Raw genomic sequence first — 16,207 nt, forward strand, 5'->3', positions numbered from 1 at the left:
AGTCCACCTGACAAATGCACACTTGTGATGCCTGCATTTTTCCAGTTACAGCCATTAACTTCCATAATGACCCACTTTTCCTTGATGAGCTTCCTTCAGTTATCCAGTAAATACTGAAAATTGGTGGAAGGCCTTCAGAATTACAGCAGGTAGGTAGACCATTTTAACTTAATCTCAACAAAATGCTTGTGTGTGAAAGAGTTTACCTACATGGATCATCTAATTTGCTGATGGGGCTCTTCTGTCCCAGGAAGCTTTGCTGGGCGGATTATCCCAGCTCACGCTGTCCCTGACCTTCCCCATTACTTGCGGGACCTCGACTTGTCAGTACATTTTAGTTGCTACTGTTGTCCGCTCCTGAAATGTAGCGGGGGTAAGGGAGCCAGCTGAGATAGAAAGATAAAGTATTTTTATGCACTCCGGTCATTTAATTTTTTTTTTAAAAGGTGTTATTTCAGTATCTGGCGCGTCAGCCAAAGCAGATTTAACCTGTGTGCAGGGACCACCTTGGCAAGCGCAGAGCGAATCCCGGAGCTCAAGTGCCCACCGAGGAGCTCGCCTCGTGCAGGGGAGCCCGAGGGAGGCGGCAGCCGTGGCCAAACACGGGGCAGAGCCAGGGGGCCGAGGTCCCCACGCTGGCTGGGCTGCGGGCACCGCGTCCTAGGAGAGACCGTGATTCCCTGTAGGGCCCCCCTCTCCACCGAAATTCTTCTGTGCGCTTAAAGAGATGAGAAACGCTTTCGAGTGTCCCCTAAAAGATCATGGGGAAGGAAGTCTGAACTCCCCACACGTCACGGAGTGGCAAGGCAGGGCTCTAACTCGTGTTCCTGCGTGCCCCCCCGCCCCGTTCCGTGCATCCCTGCTGCCTCCGTCTTGTATCTGCGCCCAGAGCTCTGGGGAGGCGCATGATCTGTGTCCTGGCACGGGGCTGGAACACGACGCAAACGGGAACCAGGCGGAATGACCGCTAGTAAAATGGGAGCACGGGCTTTGGTGCCAAATCCAAGTATAGAATGCTGTATTGAATACTATATAGAATACTCGGATTTGCAAAAGCAAAAATTTGCCTTTGTGAGCAGTCACTTTGCTGCTGCCACGGGGTTAACGTCCGCTCTGAGCCCTGCGGTCTGGGCGCTCCCGCTTCCCCAGCAAAGCCGGGGTTTCTCAGGGTGACGGTGTCTCACGAGGGATGCCCACTCGTGATCCAGCCCCTGTGGAGGTCTTGGCATTGCTGGAGAGTAGCTTTTGTGAGCTGCTTCCCTCTAGTGGGAGGCCACGGGGGGAGGGCAGGACGCTCGCTGCAGCATGTGGTAGCCAGAGAAATGTCTCTCTCAGTGGCAGAGGCTTCAGTGACCTTCAGCTGAAAGAGGGAGGTTTTGTGTGTGTCCCCTCTGCGGTACAGCTGCGGCGAGTACCCCCTTCTGCCTTGGGCAGCCTGGAGAGCCCCAAGTTCCTGTGTAAGCAAAAGATTGTGACACTAGCTGCTGTTTTCTGATGCTTCTTGGTGTGATCCAGTGTTATCAAAAGGATTTTGCACTTGTGACTTTAGTAGTGTCAAATGCAGAGAAGAAACTGGTTTTTTTTGCTGCCTGTTTAGTTGTTTTTGAATGGTTTCCATAGACTGGCCTTCCCAATACTGTATTTTCTTTAAAAAAAAAAAAAAATCTTTTTGCTTTGACTGGTCATAGAAGGTATCTAAAAGACAAAACAAAGCCCAATTGGAAAGGGTCTTGGGTGGATCTGAAGGAAAACGACTCCAGACAGTGAAAGTGCAGAGAATTTGGAAGTAAGGGGAGATGGCACAGTGCTGGGAGAGGCAAGGGGGGTTAAGCTGTATGCATATGAGGGAAGATAGGGTTTTAAGGAGAGATGCACAAGAGGGTGAGGAGGTAAGGGGGAGAGAAGGTGAACAGGCAGGAGGGAGGGCAGAGATGGGATGGGTGGAAGAACTGCAGAAGAGAACAAAGATTCTTTACCTGTGGACAGTGCTGTGCAGAAGGGGAAAGCAGCACTGCGTTGGCCTTGTTTTGGAGGGGTAAAAAAAGTGAGAGAGGAGGAAACAAAAGATAAAGAAATTTCAAGAGGTGTCAAGGACACAACTGTATAATACTGATGATATGATCGTATAATAATGATAGTATTTGGGTCTGAATGAAACTTGTGGTGGCTGCAGTCTTAAAGCTCAATGGTAATGGTGTAACATTTCTCTTGGGCTCAGGATGAGAGATTTAATTTTTTCTAATATTTTGTATCTATTTTTGATATGATCACTTTGAATTTTTTGAATAAATAAAATAGAGGAAGCTTCAGTCTTCAAAAACCCAGCGTAAACTTTTTGGGCACCCTGATCCTACAAACACCAGCATGATCAGCCATATGATCTGGGGGCCTGCTGGCTAATGCAGCTCTAAATCAGGCTGCCTCACATACCACAAGCATGCCAGGGGCTACGTTGAATAAATAGCTGCTTCATCTGCAGTGAACATTTTCTGTTACCTGTATATATCGTGGTATATAACAACACCAATTACGTTCTCTTCAGAAAGTAGCTGTAAGTGGCCGCAGAAGACGAAAAGCGACTTTGTGGTGAGCCTCCCCAGGATGCTAAGGTGGAAAATGATGTAGTCGAAGGGAAAACACAACCCCGACTGCCCTCTTGTGGGTCTCCAGCTTGGGCTTGCAGGGGCTGGAATAAAACTGTGGCAGGAGGGAGGCAAATGCCACCTACTCCCCTCCTGCCGCTCAGAGGTGCAGGGACCATCACAGTAAATACAAAGGGATGGTTATACTGCAACAAATTTCCAGGCAGGATTTAGGGATGAATTCATGTCTTGCTGTAGGTTGCTATTAATAATACCGTGTGTTACACTGTGATTTGCAGCTTGTGTGCGGGTTCCTCAGGCGCCTTTCATACCAGGCAAACGCTGCAGTGAGTTGGACTTAAAACACAGGTTTCTGAACCAGCAGTATTTTTTTTTTTTTTTTTTTAACAACTGCTTGGAAGTGATGCTGGCTGCATGGTCAGGAGGCATGACCTGTGACCATTTGTGTAAGCTGCACTCCTGTATAAGAGATGGGAGAGTTCCCCTTTCGCAGTGCTGCTTTGAATTCGGTTTTTCTCAAGCACGTGCTCGCTGATCCCACCTTTGAACCTCTGTTAACAGGCCCCATTTCACGATGGTTTTTCCAGGCGCTAAAAGCATAGGCTTTATTTCCAGTCTTGTTTGTCTGCTTTATCTTCCCTGCGAAGAGTTGGTAGGCTCCTGCGGGCTCCCCTCCGGGGGCCCTACAGACACTGGGTGCTCAGGAGGCAGCAGGGAAGAGCCGTGGGCTCCTGGGCTCCTTGTGCCGCAGCGAGATCCTTCCCGGGCCACGCGGCAGAGCCACGCATCCCTCTCATCCCGCCTTTGCCAAACTGGAGTGATCACTGCCATACCCACAGCAGCCTTCCCGCTGCTGTGTGACATGCCCTGCTCTCCTACGTAGATCGCATCAGCCCCCGAGGCCATCGCTGATCCTTTCAGGCCAGGTCTGGTGTTTCCTCTCTCTGTCAGAGCGGTTCTTCCCCCAGCCCGGCCCAGCTGGTCTGGCACTGAGCTGCTGCTTAGTTGCTTCCATCAGGTGACTCTCATTCCTGCTTCTCGGCAGCCCAGCCTCCTCCTCTTCTAGCAGCTCCTTAAGCTTTTCATCTCCATCGTCCGTAGTATCAGTAATGCTCTTACTGCCCAGGCTGTTAGTTAAGATGCTAACCGGCACAGAACCAATGTGAGATCCCGGTGTGACACCGCTACCCCAGAGAGTTCCCATTTCCAGGTACATCCTGAAGCCCTTGGCCAGATTTTAATTTATTTTAAGGAACGCTAGGTTGGCTCTCTGCTTTCTTATTCAGAGGACCGGCGCAAACTGACTGAGGAAAGCCGTGGTATGGTGGATCCTTGCGATTGTACTATCGCTCTATCAAGGAAACCATAATCTATTAAAACGAGAATCAATTTGATAAGATCTGTTTTCCATGAACGTGTTGATAGGCAACTCTATATCAACTGTTTCTTTCCCAGGGAATACTTTCAGACTGACAGGACTATAATAATCTGACCTCTCCAACTATATATTATTATAGACAGGCAAAATATTAGCCACCTTCCAGCCTCATGGAATTTCTCTTGCAATTCAAGACCTGTTGAAAATCAGCCTCCATGGTTCAGAGATATCTTATGTTGGGACTTTTGTAAGCTTGGGGACAATCTATATGATTGATCTGCAGATATGGGCATTAATTTAAGAAGCTGATGTCTAGCACTGCACCCTGGGTGTGACTCAGGAGAAATCACCTTGTGATGGAGCTAACACACAGCTGTGGTTGATGAAGTGTGCACACAGAGTCTGATTCGATTTTAGCATCCTCCTAAATGAAGTGAAAAGCATATGTAGCTTAACATGTTATTAAATTATAACTCTATACTGTTGCCAAAGTTTGACCAAACTCTCTGACACCTCAGAACTGAAATGCTGAATTAACCTTTGAACCACGTAATGTGTCAGGAATATTCACTGGTGGAGGGGCTTCATTTGTGGACCAGGAGACACCATTTGGTCTGGGAAGCTGAAGTACTAGAGGACATGAGGAATCCTTCCTTCAAAAGCTAAAATCCTTCCCAGTGTTAAATCTCCTCTAAGTCCATCTTGCTTCCTTCTAGATAATTGATCTTTCCTGACCTCTAACTTTATGGTTGGCTTTACCATTCCTCCCCTCTCCATAACACTTCACCTGTTTCCATTTCGTCTCTAAGCCAGAATAGGGATTTGAACATGTGTTGCCTTTTTCCAATTTCAGGGTGCTTACTTAAAATATTTGGAAATAATTGCTGGTGATCATTCACTTTCTCTCCAAACTCCTTCTCCCTGCTGATGTAGTTACTGCTATTTTTAGCTGTAAAATGCTAAAAACATAGTGCTTAGCTGGGTCTTTTTCTGTTTCCTTCCAACAAATATAATGATTGCAATTACAAGGCAATTTAGTGGTTGCTCGGTTTCATATTACTTTTAAATTTGAAAACACTTCCTTTTTCTCTCTCATGTTGATGTCCACTATGGAGCTTCCTATGCTGGAGTCAAATGAAAGAGGCAGTAAGCCAGGGAGCAGGGCTGTATTGCCAGCAAACGTATGAGTGGCAGGACAGACACCTCGGTGGTGGTCCTCAGCAGATGGTCCTCAAGAATTTTTGACTCAGGTGAAGTTCCTTCTTCGTCCCTGTGCCCTGCTACTGGAGTGGGAGGGGGTTTGCACTGTGCTACTGGAGATCCCTGGCAAACACGCAGGGAGCAGAGAGCTGGGTCTAACAGAGATGCTCCCACAGGGGCGCGGGACAGCAGGTTCCTGTTTTGGGGGTGTTGGCAGGATTCGACTGGTTTCACGTGAACAGAGGGTGGTGAGCTGCTGTAGGAGCCCACCTTGCCTTCAGGAGCTGATAACCTTTGCCTTGCAAGATCCCGCTTTGAGTAGGCAGATAAGTATATAGAGGGGAAATTAGCCATTAATAGGAGCAGGGTTGGAGATAAGCACGGGGAAGGAAACCACAGAACTCTGCAAGCCTGGCTGGAGGCTTGGGTAAGGCTGGGTTTGGCAAACACAGGCTCAGCTGGTGGAAGAGTTTGGCTTCTAGGATTGACTTTCCCATGAACCTGTTGTGGTTAGGAGATGGCCCTGCTCAGGAGCTGAGTTGGGACTACTTTCTCCATCTGAGTAGCAACATGTGGGATGCAAGAGCTCTGGCCCTGAGCAACAGATCTGGGAGTTGGCACCTCAGGTTGGCCTGTGTGGGGTGAGAAGGCACATTTTGGTGTCCTGGGTAGATTGAGCTGCCCGAGTGGGTAGACAGTTGTTGATTCCAAAGTGGTTCCTACCATCTTTGCCAGGGGGTGCCCCTTCACATCCTCTCTTGCCACCTACCTTTCTGCCTTCCATTGGTGTTAATGCTTTGGCCCATGAATCTTTCCACCAGGTGTTGGTAACACCATTGTGCCAAGTTTATGTCTGCAAACGTGTCGTAACAGTTGATTTTTTGTGTTACCCACTCTGTGGCACTGATGTGCAGGCAACCAGCCTGCTTCCTTCATTGTTTTTGCTCTGAATGCCCTGGATCAATGGCTGGCTCCCCTTCATTCTCCCTTTGTGATAGTTCAATCCTTTTCTAGTTGTTTAGTTTGCCTGAGCCTGCTGCTCAGATAACTGGAGTGGCTTCTACTGATATGGTGGCCATTCACAGTACACAGCCTCCCGTCCTGCTGGAAGAATGTGCCACCAAAACTTCATCAGTCACTTTACAATGTGATTGCATCCCTGATTTCTTTATGTTTTTCCTGTCCATTGATTAATGATGGGAGGAACCTCAAGACATGTTGCTGAGGTATCTACTTTTTCGTGTTGTACAGAGTCCTCTGAAGTCCTCACCAACATGCCCAGTTTCCTAGTGTGCACATTGGCATGAATGGCACTGCTTCTCTACAGGTGGCTTCACAATCAGCTGTCCCTGGAAATTTAAGCTTAATTACATTTGATATATTTGCTCTAGAGAGGCAGGAACTGTACCTTGAAGGATGTTCTTCTGTTATCCAGAAAGAAGTGGGGTTTTTGCAGTGATTGAACAGCTCTCTAAGTAGCATGGATTGCCTTTCAGGTTGGATTGAGCACCCGTGTTCAGCAGTGCTTCTCTCACCTTTTGTCTTTCTGCCTTTTCTTCTTCTGTCTTCATCCAACAGTGCTTTGTCCTTTTGACTCGTGTTTAAGAGCTGCAGAGACTCCTGCGTAGCTTTGGTATGAACCATGTCCCCAGCAGGCAGTTTCCTTTTTTTTCCCCCATCTTCCTTAAAGAGCGAGTAGCGAGTCCACTACAGCTTGGTCGTCTGAGAGTTTTCCAACTGCTGTGTCAACGTTTGCCTTCCAAACCACTGGTTTTCTTGTAGCACGGTGACCAGCGTTCACTTCTCAGGAACCTTTCCTGCTGCAGGTTGGAGATGCAGCACACGGCAGCAGGCCAGAGGTGCGCTTCCCCCGCTGGTTGTAAGAGTGTGTCATATTCTGTTTATGTCTCAGCAGCTATCTCCAAACAAGGGACACTTTTGAACCCAATGAAGAGAGAAGCAAACTGTTGTGTGGCTATACGGAAACTCTAAATCCAGCTATTAGATTGTCATAATTGCAGAAAGAGAGGAAAATAAAGCACAAACCATGAAATTGCCTCCCCTTGCTGACTAATCTGACCATTGATGCTAGTCCCTTGGGTCAACATACACCAAAGATGTTCCTTCACCTCCAAGTGTTTGATAAATCTGATATTTGGAAGGAAAATCTGCTCTGCCAAGTGTAAAGGTGCAGTCTGACATGCACGTCACAGAAGAGGGGATCTGGAGTTATTTCTGTGTAGCATCCCTGAGTATGAGGAGGAGTCGATTACATCCCAAGGTAGGTGTTTAAGGCAGGTTGAAGGAATTGTTCCCTGGAGATCCCTTTCTGTCTGCCTTGACTGCACAGGGAGTTGCAGAGAGATAATTAGATTTCAGATATAGCCTACCCTAAATATGGAACAGAAGCTGTAGGGGATTGCTGTGGGTTTGCTTTTGAAGATTTTGGGCTTCTTGTCTGTAAAAATTAGAAACTGGGAATTTTACAGAGCCTTCTTGGATTCGGTCCAGAAACACTAGCTTTGCTGTTCTCTAGGAAAGGGACCCCATGTCTCATAGATGTTTCTTTCTCTCTCCCTCAAAAATTAAAAAAATAAAATAAAATAAAAATTTGAGATCAGTGTGCCTCTGGCGCCTGGGTCCATGTGCTTGAAGCACAGGACACTAATCCTGGAGGAACCAGACACGGCCAGGAAAGCTGATTGCTGCTGCTGTATAGGTGTTTTTGCTAGCGGGACAGCCCCAGGCTGTCAGAGAAGGGTTAACTGCCGCTATCTGGCCTCGGTGTGTGCAGAGCAGCTGCTAATCTGCAGATGAATGTGTTCCAACAGGAAAAATAAATCTTGTCCGTACCTGTGCTCGTTTGCTCCCGCCGGAGCCAACTTGCAGCGCTGCCTGTCAGCCTGGCCCAGGGCCGGCTCGTGGGCTCCCGCCGCCGGCCCCGTTCCTTGCCTGGCTCCGAGTCAGCATCGCCCCTTGGGTTGGAGCATCTTGTGCAAGGGGAGTGCAGCCGGGGGGTCTGTGCGTGCCCGTGAAGGCAGCGGGATAAAGCGACAGCCCCTACGCGGTTTTGCAGTGTGATCCCTCTCCGCTGGCGTTCGCTCACCTGCCCTGTTGGGTCCGCAGCGCTGTTCGCTAATTGCTGCTCTCCGTCTGTCCTTGCAAACGTTTAATTCACGGCCACGTCGTCGTTTGTTTGTCTCCCAGGTGTTGGCAAGCCTATTTGCACACCCTCTCAAATTTCGGCGTTTTAACATGCTTACTGATGGCACCGTGACACACCCGGGGTGGGTGAGCCCCCAGCACGGCTTTGGTGAGGATGCAAGTGGCGCAGCGAGGGAGCGCACGAAGCAAACCCATGCTGCACACCTTGTTCAAACAAGTGCCTTTTGATCTAGCAGGCTTCAGCAGAGAAATCCCAAACTAGACTAAACAAAGCCAAAAAAAAAAAAAAAAAAAGGAGAAAGATTTAAGGCGTGCTTTTCATAAGGCGAATGGCTGTTTCTGGGTTTCTTCTTCTTCGGCTTTATTAGCTAGCCCTTAGCTTTTCTCTGCAAATCAGACTCCTCGTCATTAATTTGGGGAGTTTAAATAAATCTAGAGACCTTTGCTCACTTTGCACAGCACTTGCCATTATGAGATAAGCATTTGTAAATGGCAGCTGTTCCATTGCAATTGGTGTGGTGGGGAATGCAGGGGAGGAGCAGCCACCTCTGCCACTTGCCAGCACTCCCAGGGAAGTGACTGGTTTGTGAAAGAAATGTAAAATAACAATAACCTCCTATTTACACCCTGCTTTCCCCTTCCCTTCCCCTTCGTCCCCCCCAAAAAAAAGTAATTTAAAAAAAATGAAGTCATCTGAATCCCAAGAAAAGCCATCTAATACACACTTACTGTTGGCCTTGCCTTGCAAGCTGATATATTGTCTTTGCTATAACCATGAAAACAAAACCCTTCAGCTCAAGTTTTTCCTACTGGACAGTGTCTGTGAGAGAAACCATTCCCATTTCTGGGCCCAGAAAGTTAAAATGAGAGAAATAACTTCTTTGCTTTCAGCTAACCTGTCAGAGGAGAGACAGATCTTGGCCATTATGCTTCCACCCCCATCCAAACTTCCTCAATGTTTGGAGCAGACAGATTTGAGCTTTTCTGTCGTACATGGTTCCAGATGCAAGGCTTTGTTCCAGCTGCTCTGAGAGGCTTTTTGGATCTCCTGCTTGGCTGGGTACCATCTCTGACAGGAACTTTGGGAGCAGAGCCTGGACTTGTACCTTCTGTTTAGAAAAAAAAAACAAACAAAACACCTCAGGGCAGAGAGCATGCAGCCAAGGTGCTCATCTCTCGTGCAGCCCTCTTCTGTGCTGACTTCTTCCAGCCCAGTGGGAGATGCTTTCTCTCCCCTTCTTGCATAATGTCAGCTACAGTCAAGCCCTTGTTTTCTTTGGTTTTGTATATTTTTCCCCTCCAATTATTTGATAATTTATCTCCTTGTTCCTTGTGACATGCTCTTTGCCTCATCCTTACTATTTCTGCCATTTTTCAGAGCAGCTAAAGGAGCTGAGCTGCGGGTGAGTCCATGCCATCCTGGCTATGGCACTGGTGGTACGGATGCAGCCATAAATCCTGAGACTCAGAAGAAGCTCATCTAGCAACAGCCACGCTGTTGTGGGTCTGCTCAATGCAAATAATTTGTGACGTATCGCTAGGCTGGGCTGCCAAGATGCAGGTTTAGAGGCGGATGAATCGGAAACGGCTGCAGAAGGACAAGGATGGGCTAGTCAGCCACCTCCATCCTCCACTTTGGGTGTATATATATATATCCTCCACTTTGTGGTACCGATCGTGGCCGCGCTGCCCATGGAGCTGCACAGCCACGTTGATCCCATGTGCACCCAGGGCTGCGTCTCCTCTGCCCATCCCCTGGATGGGACACTGGCAGCCTCCACGGGCTTTTGATCACATCTGAGTAATTTATGATCGCAAGTTTGTGCCAGTATGAGATGCACTGGGACTTGTTGGCATCCTTAAGCACTATTTTGAGAGGGGCTCATACTTGTGCCCCACTGCACTGCAAACAAAATTGACTTTTTCCAAGTTTTTCACCTCTTGGGGCAAGTCCTTCTCCACAAAATGAGGACTGTCGCTAAAGGTTGGGGTGGCTGCTGCTTGGGCACCTTTCCATGGGGAAAGCACTGGAGCATCACTCAGGGGCAGGGAGCTGCAAACCCGCCTGTCCCTGCCGGGCAGAAGTTACGGGAGGAGGAAGGGGAAATGGCGAAACGAACCACCGGGTGCTTTGGCCACCACAGCCTCCCCGCTTTAGGAAATAAGCTGAAGGCAAGTTCCCTCTTTGCACCATGGTCCCCTAAACTTGCATTTCATACCAGCTTAGTGCCTGATGCTGTGAATTTGGAGGGAAAAACCTGCCATGGGATGATACTTTAGGTTGTGCAATGAAGCATGTGACTAGCTTGCAATTAATGAGATGGCAGGTAAGGCTCTTTGGGGCTGAGATCAACCGTATTTTGTTCTCTGGGTGGATTGCCTTGCTCTGTGGCTGTGGTGCTGCAGATGGCAGCTACTTGTAACTTCTTCCTCCCAGCACCCTCCAGCAGTTTAACCAGTGCTCTCCAGCAGCAGATATGGTAATTCCCAGGGTAAGTGTGTGACTGATCGGAAAATACACCCGCTGCCGTAGTAGCCTCCTGTCCTGAGTGCGTGGTCCGGTGCAACCCACAGCCTCGGGGGCTTCTCCTTCCCCAACCCATCCGTTGCTTTCCCACTGCTTGCCGTGGCTCTCCTGAGATGCTGGGGAGCGGAGACCGTCGCTGTCCTTGGCTGGGAGAATGCTGTGCCTGACTGGGGCTGGAGGGCAGCTGCTTGATGGAGGTAGGACATCTCCAAAAAGATGCCTGCTAGCTGGCCCCTGCTTTGCTCTCCCTCGGTTCCCCTGCTTTTCTTACCGCCTCTTTTTGTTCCCTGAGAAATCATGTGTGCTTTCCTCCTCCAGTACAGCTCCTGGCTGCAGCCTCCTCCTCGTGCTCACCTTCAGAAATCCTTTTTTCCGTACCACAAAGGGGGTCCTGCAGCTGGTGTGGCCCTCTGTCCCTCGCACCACGTTTGCCATACCCTGGCAGTATTCTTTGGTAATTGCAAAGCCAGGGAATCTTACAAGGGGTCTAGAATAAAACCCAGCTACGAGTTAGTGTGCTTAGTGGTGTGGCTGTGGGCAGCATCTTATCTGACCTTTCCCATATTGGAAAAGGTCCCTAGGGAATAAATATGGGTCTCTGGTAGCTTCTGGTGGGCTGTGATGTGGCTTGAGATGTCCCTGTGGGAGGAAGCTGTTTAAAAAGTGACTTAAGGGCTTTAAGGTATTGGTGGGGGGAGGCTTGGGACGGGCAGGACCCGTGGCCATCTGCACAAGGGAGCGCCCGCCTGCGGGGAAGTGATGCGCTGTAGGAGACCAGCTCCTGTCTGTGGGACTGCTGGTGAGCTGGGGGGGTGGTGTGTGCGTGTGTGTGTGTGTGGTGGGGGCACTACAAGGACCCGGAGGGGATGTGGGACCCGGGCACAGCGTGGTCAGCAGCGTCCAGGCAGTAAGGGCCACTGCGGCGTTTCACAGCCGGCTGCGGGGGAGCGCTCCCCAGACAGGGCTCGTGGGTGCGACTCGAGGTTTGGCTGCTGTGTCAGTGGCTCTGGGATCAAATGGGGGCATGTTGTGTAGTTTGAGTATTTTGCGAACAATTAAACTGCAATTTGTGCCAGCATGACTGCTCTTACTCACAACGTGTTGACAATTAAATGAAGTGCAATGTTTAATGACCAGTATCTCATTTTCTGGAGGGCGATTGAGATTTCTTTTTTGCACTCTGATGCAAATTTCTTTAAACTTAAGAACTACTAAGAGGAAAAGGGAACGATTCATCTAAAACAAATCACAAAAACTTGCTAGTTCATTTAGATGTGTGCTCTGTATTTCTGCTGTTTTGCTGCTACAGGCTTTACTGTAGTTCTGAAAAAATTTCCACCGTGGAGTGTTTTTTTTCTAGACACCGAAGCCATGACCCTCACTAGGAACTATGCAAACACAAAGGGACAGCCTGACCGTGCAAGGTGGTGCTTTTACTAGCAGCTGCTGATCGGGGTCAGGCACATCACAGGGGAGGATCACAGCAGCTCCCTGCTTTCCTCCTCTCCTCTCCAGATTCCCTAGCTGTGGTAGTTGCCTTAAGGTTAATGTTCCTTCTTTTTTTTTTTAATTTAGTTGTAGCTATACAAAATAGACATCTTACTGGGAATGGTAAAAGAATGTACACATTCACCAACAAGAGATTGAGAACGTTATATTCCTGTTGGTGGCTGTGCCTTTACATATTATAGCAGACTTGAGGATGGACAGACATTTCTCTTTTGACGGCTGTGTCCAGAACAAGCAGGTCTTCAGTTCCAGCAAGACCTCTTAGGTGGTACCACAATACCAATTAGTTGACAATGTTTTGATGTATTAAAAGATTTGGTAAGTTGAGGCTAGTACTGATTTATAATAGTAAGCAGCATCCATGGGTTTTTTGCTTTGTGTTGTTTTAAAGGGCTGTACCACCCTGAGCCACTACCTTGTAGGAATTTTGGTGCGATGTGTGAGCGGCTGGTGTTTGTCACTGGCTTCAGGATACTGCTCCTGCAAGGTCAAGTGAAATCATTGTAGCTTTGCCTTTTTCTATTTTAGCTTTAAAGGACATGTTTCTTTAGCTCCAAAATATTATGAAAATAATCTTTCAATAGACTAAACTTTGAAGCTGCAATATTAACCATTTTATAAGCCTGTGATTGGTGTTTCTGCGGTGAAGACAGCGATGTCCTCTTTCTGTTTGGACCCAGCCCATTTGCTATTTTTGTATTTAATATTTTAATGTTGTCTCGCCTTATGCTACACCCTACTCTTCTAGTTATTTTCTTTATTTGTGATGCAGATAACTTTTGTATTACCAACTTAATTTACTTCAATAACACATTCTATTTAAGAGAAAACTGATGTTTTGAACTTGTTTCCCAACCGCCCCCCCGCCCTCGAAAATTATTTTATTTCTCTACTTTGACACTAAATAAAACCTGGTTTTCTTCCTTTTTAAGGACACTGACTTACTGATTTCTGCATGTAAAATTCACCAGCATTAAGACTACACATTAGTATGCACAGCTATAGCACAGGATGTTTTATTTTTTGACGGCTCCAGCTTTGTAAACTTCTCTGTAAACTGTGGGGAAAAAGCAGCCATTTTAGTACATAAGTGGGATGTACTACAGACAGACACATTTCCCAAGCAGGAACCAATCTGCAAAATATTGCCACTTTGCATGCAATTAGGAAGAGATTGACTGTTATATCTTTAATTAAATATGCTAAGCGTGTTGATCAAAAATGGCCAAGCTGACAAAATGAAAGTATCCTTGATCTACATCTAAATATACGTTTTTTTCAAAGGAAGTCATAGCTTTTTATCATGCCTTCATATTCCAATAGCTGGCATTGATTTCCGCCCGTCAGCTTGTATCTACTGGTGTTGATAAGGAGTCTTTGATAATATGTCAGTATTTTTAGTAATAAAACTGTGTTTTCCCCTAGAAGAGGTATGGATTTTGGTTCACTTTGTTGGGTTTGCCCTTCTGTATTCAATGACTGAATTGAATACAGAATATGCTGCCCCTATTTATTTATTTTTGCCATTTTGGCAAGGTTATTGGCGAGATATTTTATCAGTCTATCTCTTCTGTGCCTCTGGCTTCTGAAAATGGAGTTAACTTTGTTAGGCAGTTAGGACCAACTGCTCTGCAACACTTGTCAGCTCACCAGAGGGGCTGTGGGAAAGGGAAGCTGCCTCTTGTCTTGGGACAACGCTTTTCCCCACAGCTTTGACCCAGAAAAAAATATCCAGTGCATTACCTTGCAGTCCGCTGTCCTCTCCACTTATGTGCTTTCATCCCCTCACCAGCTCCTTTTCCACCTGCCCTTTGAAGCACTGATGGGATGTTTTCTTACACCATTTATTGCAGCTGCTCTCACACTGGGCAAGAGTCTCTCCTTCCACCCAGGGACCGGTTTTTCTTCATCTGCTTGTCTGGTTTGGTGTGCACGCATCCAGTCAGCAAACAAGGGCAGTTTACAAAGAAACATGGTTTTATTTATTACAAGCCATTTTAAATCATTTATTTGACTTTTAAATTACCCTCAGCATTGAACTCTCATCTGCTTTGCAGATGGAAAGCAGCACTTACCAAACAATCTTTATTGTCTGGGATATCCCCAGCCCACAGTCAAACCGTTTTGATGTTGTTCTGACCGCTTTCATTTTACGTTGTCCCTAAGGCTCAGCTGAGCTCCCTGGATTTCCCAAGCAGGCAGTAATTGCTATTTTGGAGGCTTTCTGAACTGGCATTTTACAGGCCAGGCTCCTGCCCAACTTCCCAGGCTTTCTGAAGCTGCCTGGGCACAAAACGTGAAGGTGGGCTCTTCTTCATGGTCTCACCCGCAGGGTGCAGTTGGTCCTTCTTATTCCTCACCAAAGCCTTCTAGGGGCTTATGTCAGGTGAAAGGGACTTCACAAATGCTGTGCCAGGTGTGATGCTCTAGAGCCTGTAAGGTCTAGGAGACCAGCAATGATGGTGGTCTTCCATCACATCAGTTGGAAGTCGTGTACAATGTAAAAACCGCATCTGTGTTATTAGGTGAAAATAGTCTGGTGTTGCTACATCTCTGCCTCTGATGTTAAAAAAAACCCCAACAACTGGTGCCACTAATGAGGTCATCTATGGAGAGACTATGTCATGCGCAGCATCCCTTCCTTACTAAAATGAACCCATGGAGAGAAGCTGAGTAGGCACCTCTCTCCTCGTGTAAAATACTGTGATGTATCAGCTTTACAAAGGTCACATTTTTCTTAATGCCCACACACAGCACTACATTCCTTTTCAGAAATTGGTCTCTTGATGCTTGTTTTGTGTTTTAAACAAATTTCTTGCAAAATCCCTAGTATATGTCTGAAGTATGTTCTTAAATTGATCCCCCTTCCAGATCGGTTCTTCAGAGGCACTACCTGAAATGTATAAATAATTTAAAATATAATGGTTGGAGTTACTCAGTAACAAATAGGTTTGTTAAGTTAACTTGGGGTAAGACTTTGCCATTAAGACCTTTGCTCTTCTGTTTATAGATGCTGTCAATGCTGTCATCCGGGTTGGCGATCCTTTGTCATTGTTTGTTCATTATTGGGTAAATTAGACACACAGAAACATCTAGATACACCTCCTTGGATACACATGCTCAGTTTTCCTAGGATGATAACAAGGCCACGATTTTATGAAGTCTGCTCAAGCTAGTGCTTTGGGAAAAAGCAGTATTTTTGACTCAGGACACATTATATATCTAAAACAGAAAGTGCTTGGATCAGACCTGACCTCTGCTCTTTCAGAGATATGCAAGTACTACCAGCGAGTCCCCAACCTACTGGGATAAAAATAGTGTCCTCGTAAAAACAAGCAGTCCTCCCTTTTTCTGTCTTTTAAATGAGCAATATCTGAAACTAGGGCTTTTTGGCTGCTTTCTCCCATTGCACACCTGCTCTGTGACTGCGAGCAGGTGGCTGGGCTCCCTGTGGTTTAGGGGGCTGCTGGCCGGGGTGGCTTTGGTGGGTCTTGCCTCAGTCCTCACACTGGCAGGAGCACTGCAGCTGGCGGCAGAAGGCCACGCGTCCTCCCTTCAGTGACTCTGGTTTGGCTACGGAACGGCTCTAGAGGGATGGAGCGCAGCTGTAAAGGGCCCACGGGGGACAGCAGAGGGCTGATGTCAGGCAAGCTGAAACAGACTTTTTTTCATAGGTGTCTCACGCACCTGTGTTGGTAAGCCATTTTTTTTCTGAATTCCTTTGTTTTTAGCATCAATGCTTTGGATGAACCATAGCAGAGAAGTTCCCTATTTTAATCTCTTGTGTACTTGCCTTTTTTTGGTTTTCGTTGTTTTTTGTTTGTT

This window comes from Tyto alba, unplaced genomic scaffold (genome assembly GCF_018691265.1).
Source record: "Tyto alba isolate M040663 unplaced genomic scaffold, T.alba_DEE_v4.0 Super-Scaffold_7, whole genome shotgun sequence".
Lineage (NCBI taxonomy): Eukaryota > Metazoa > Chordata > Aves > Strigiformes > Tytonidae > Tyto > Tyto alba.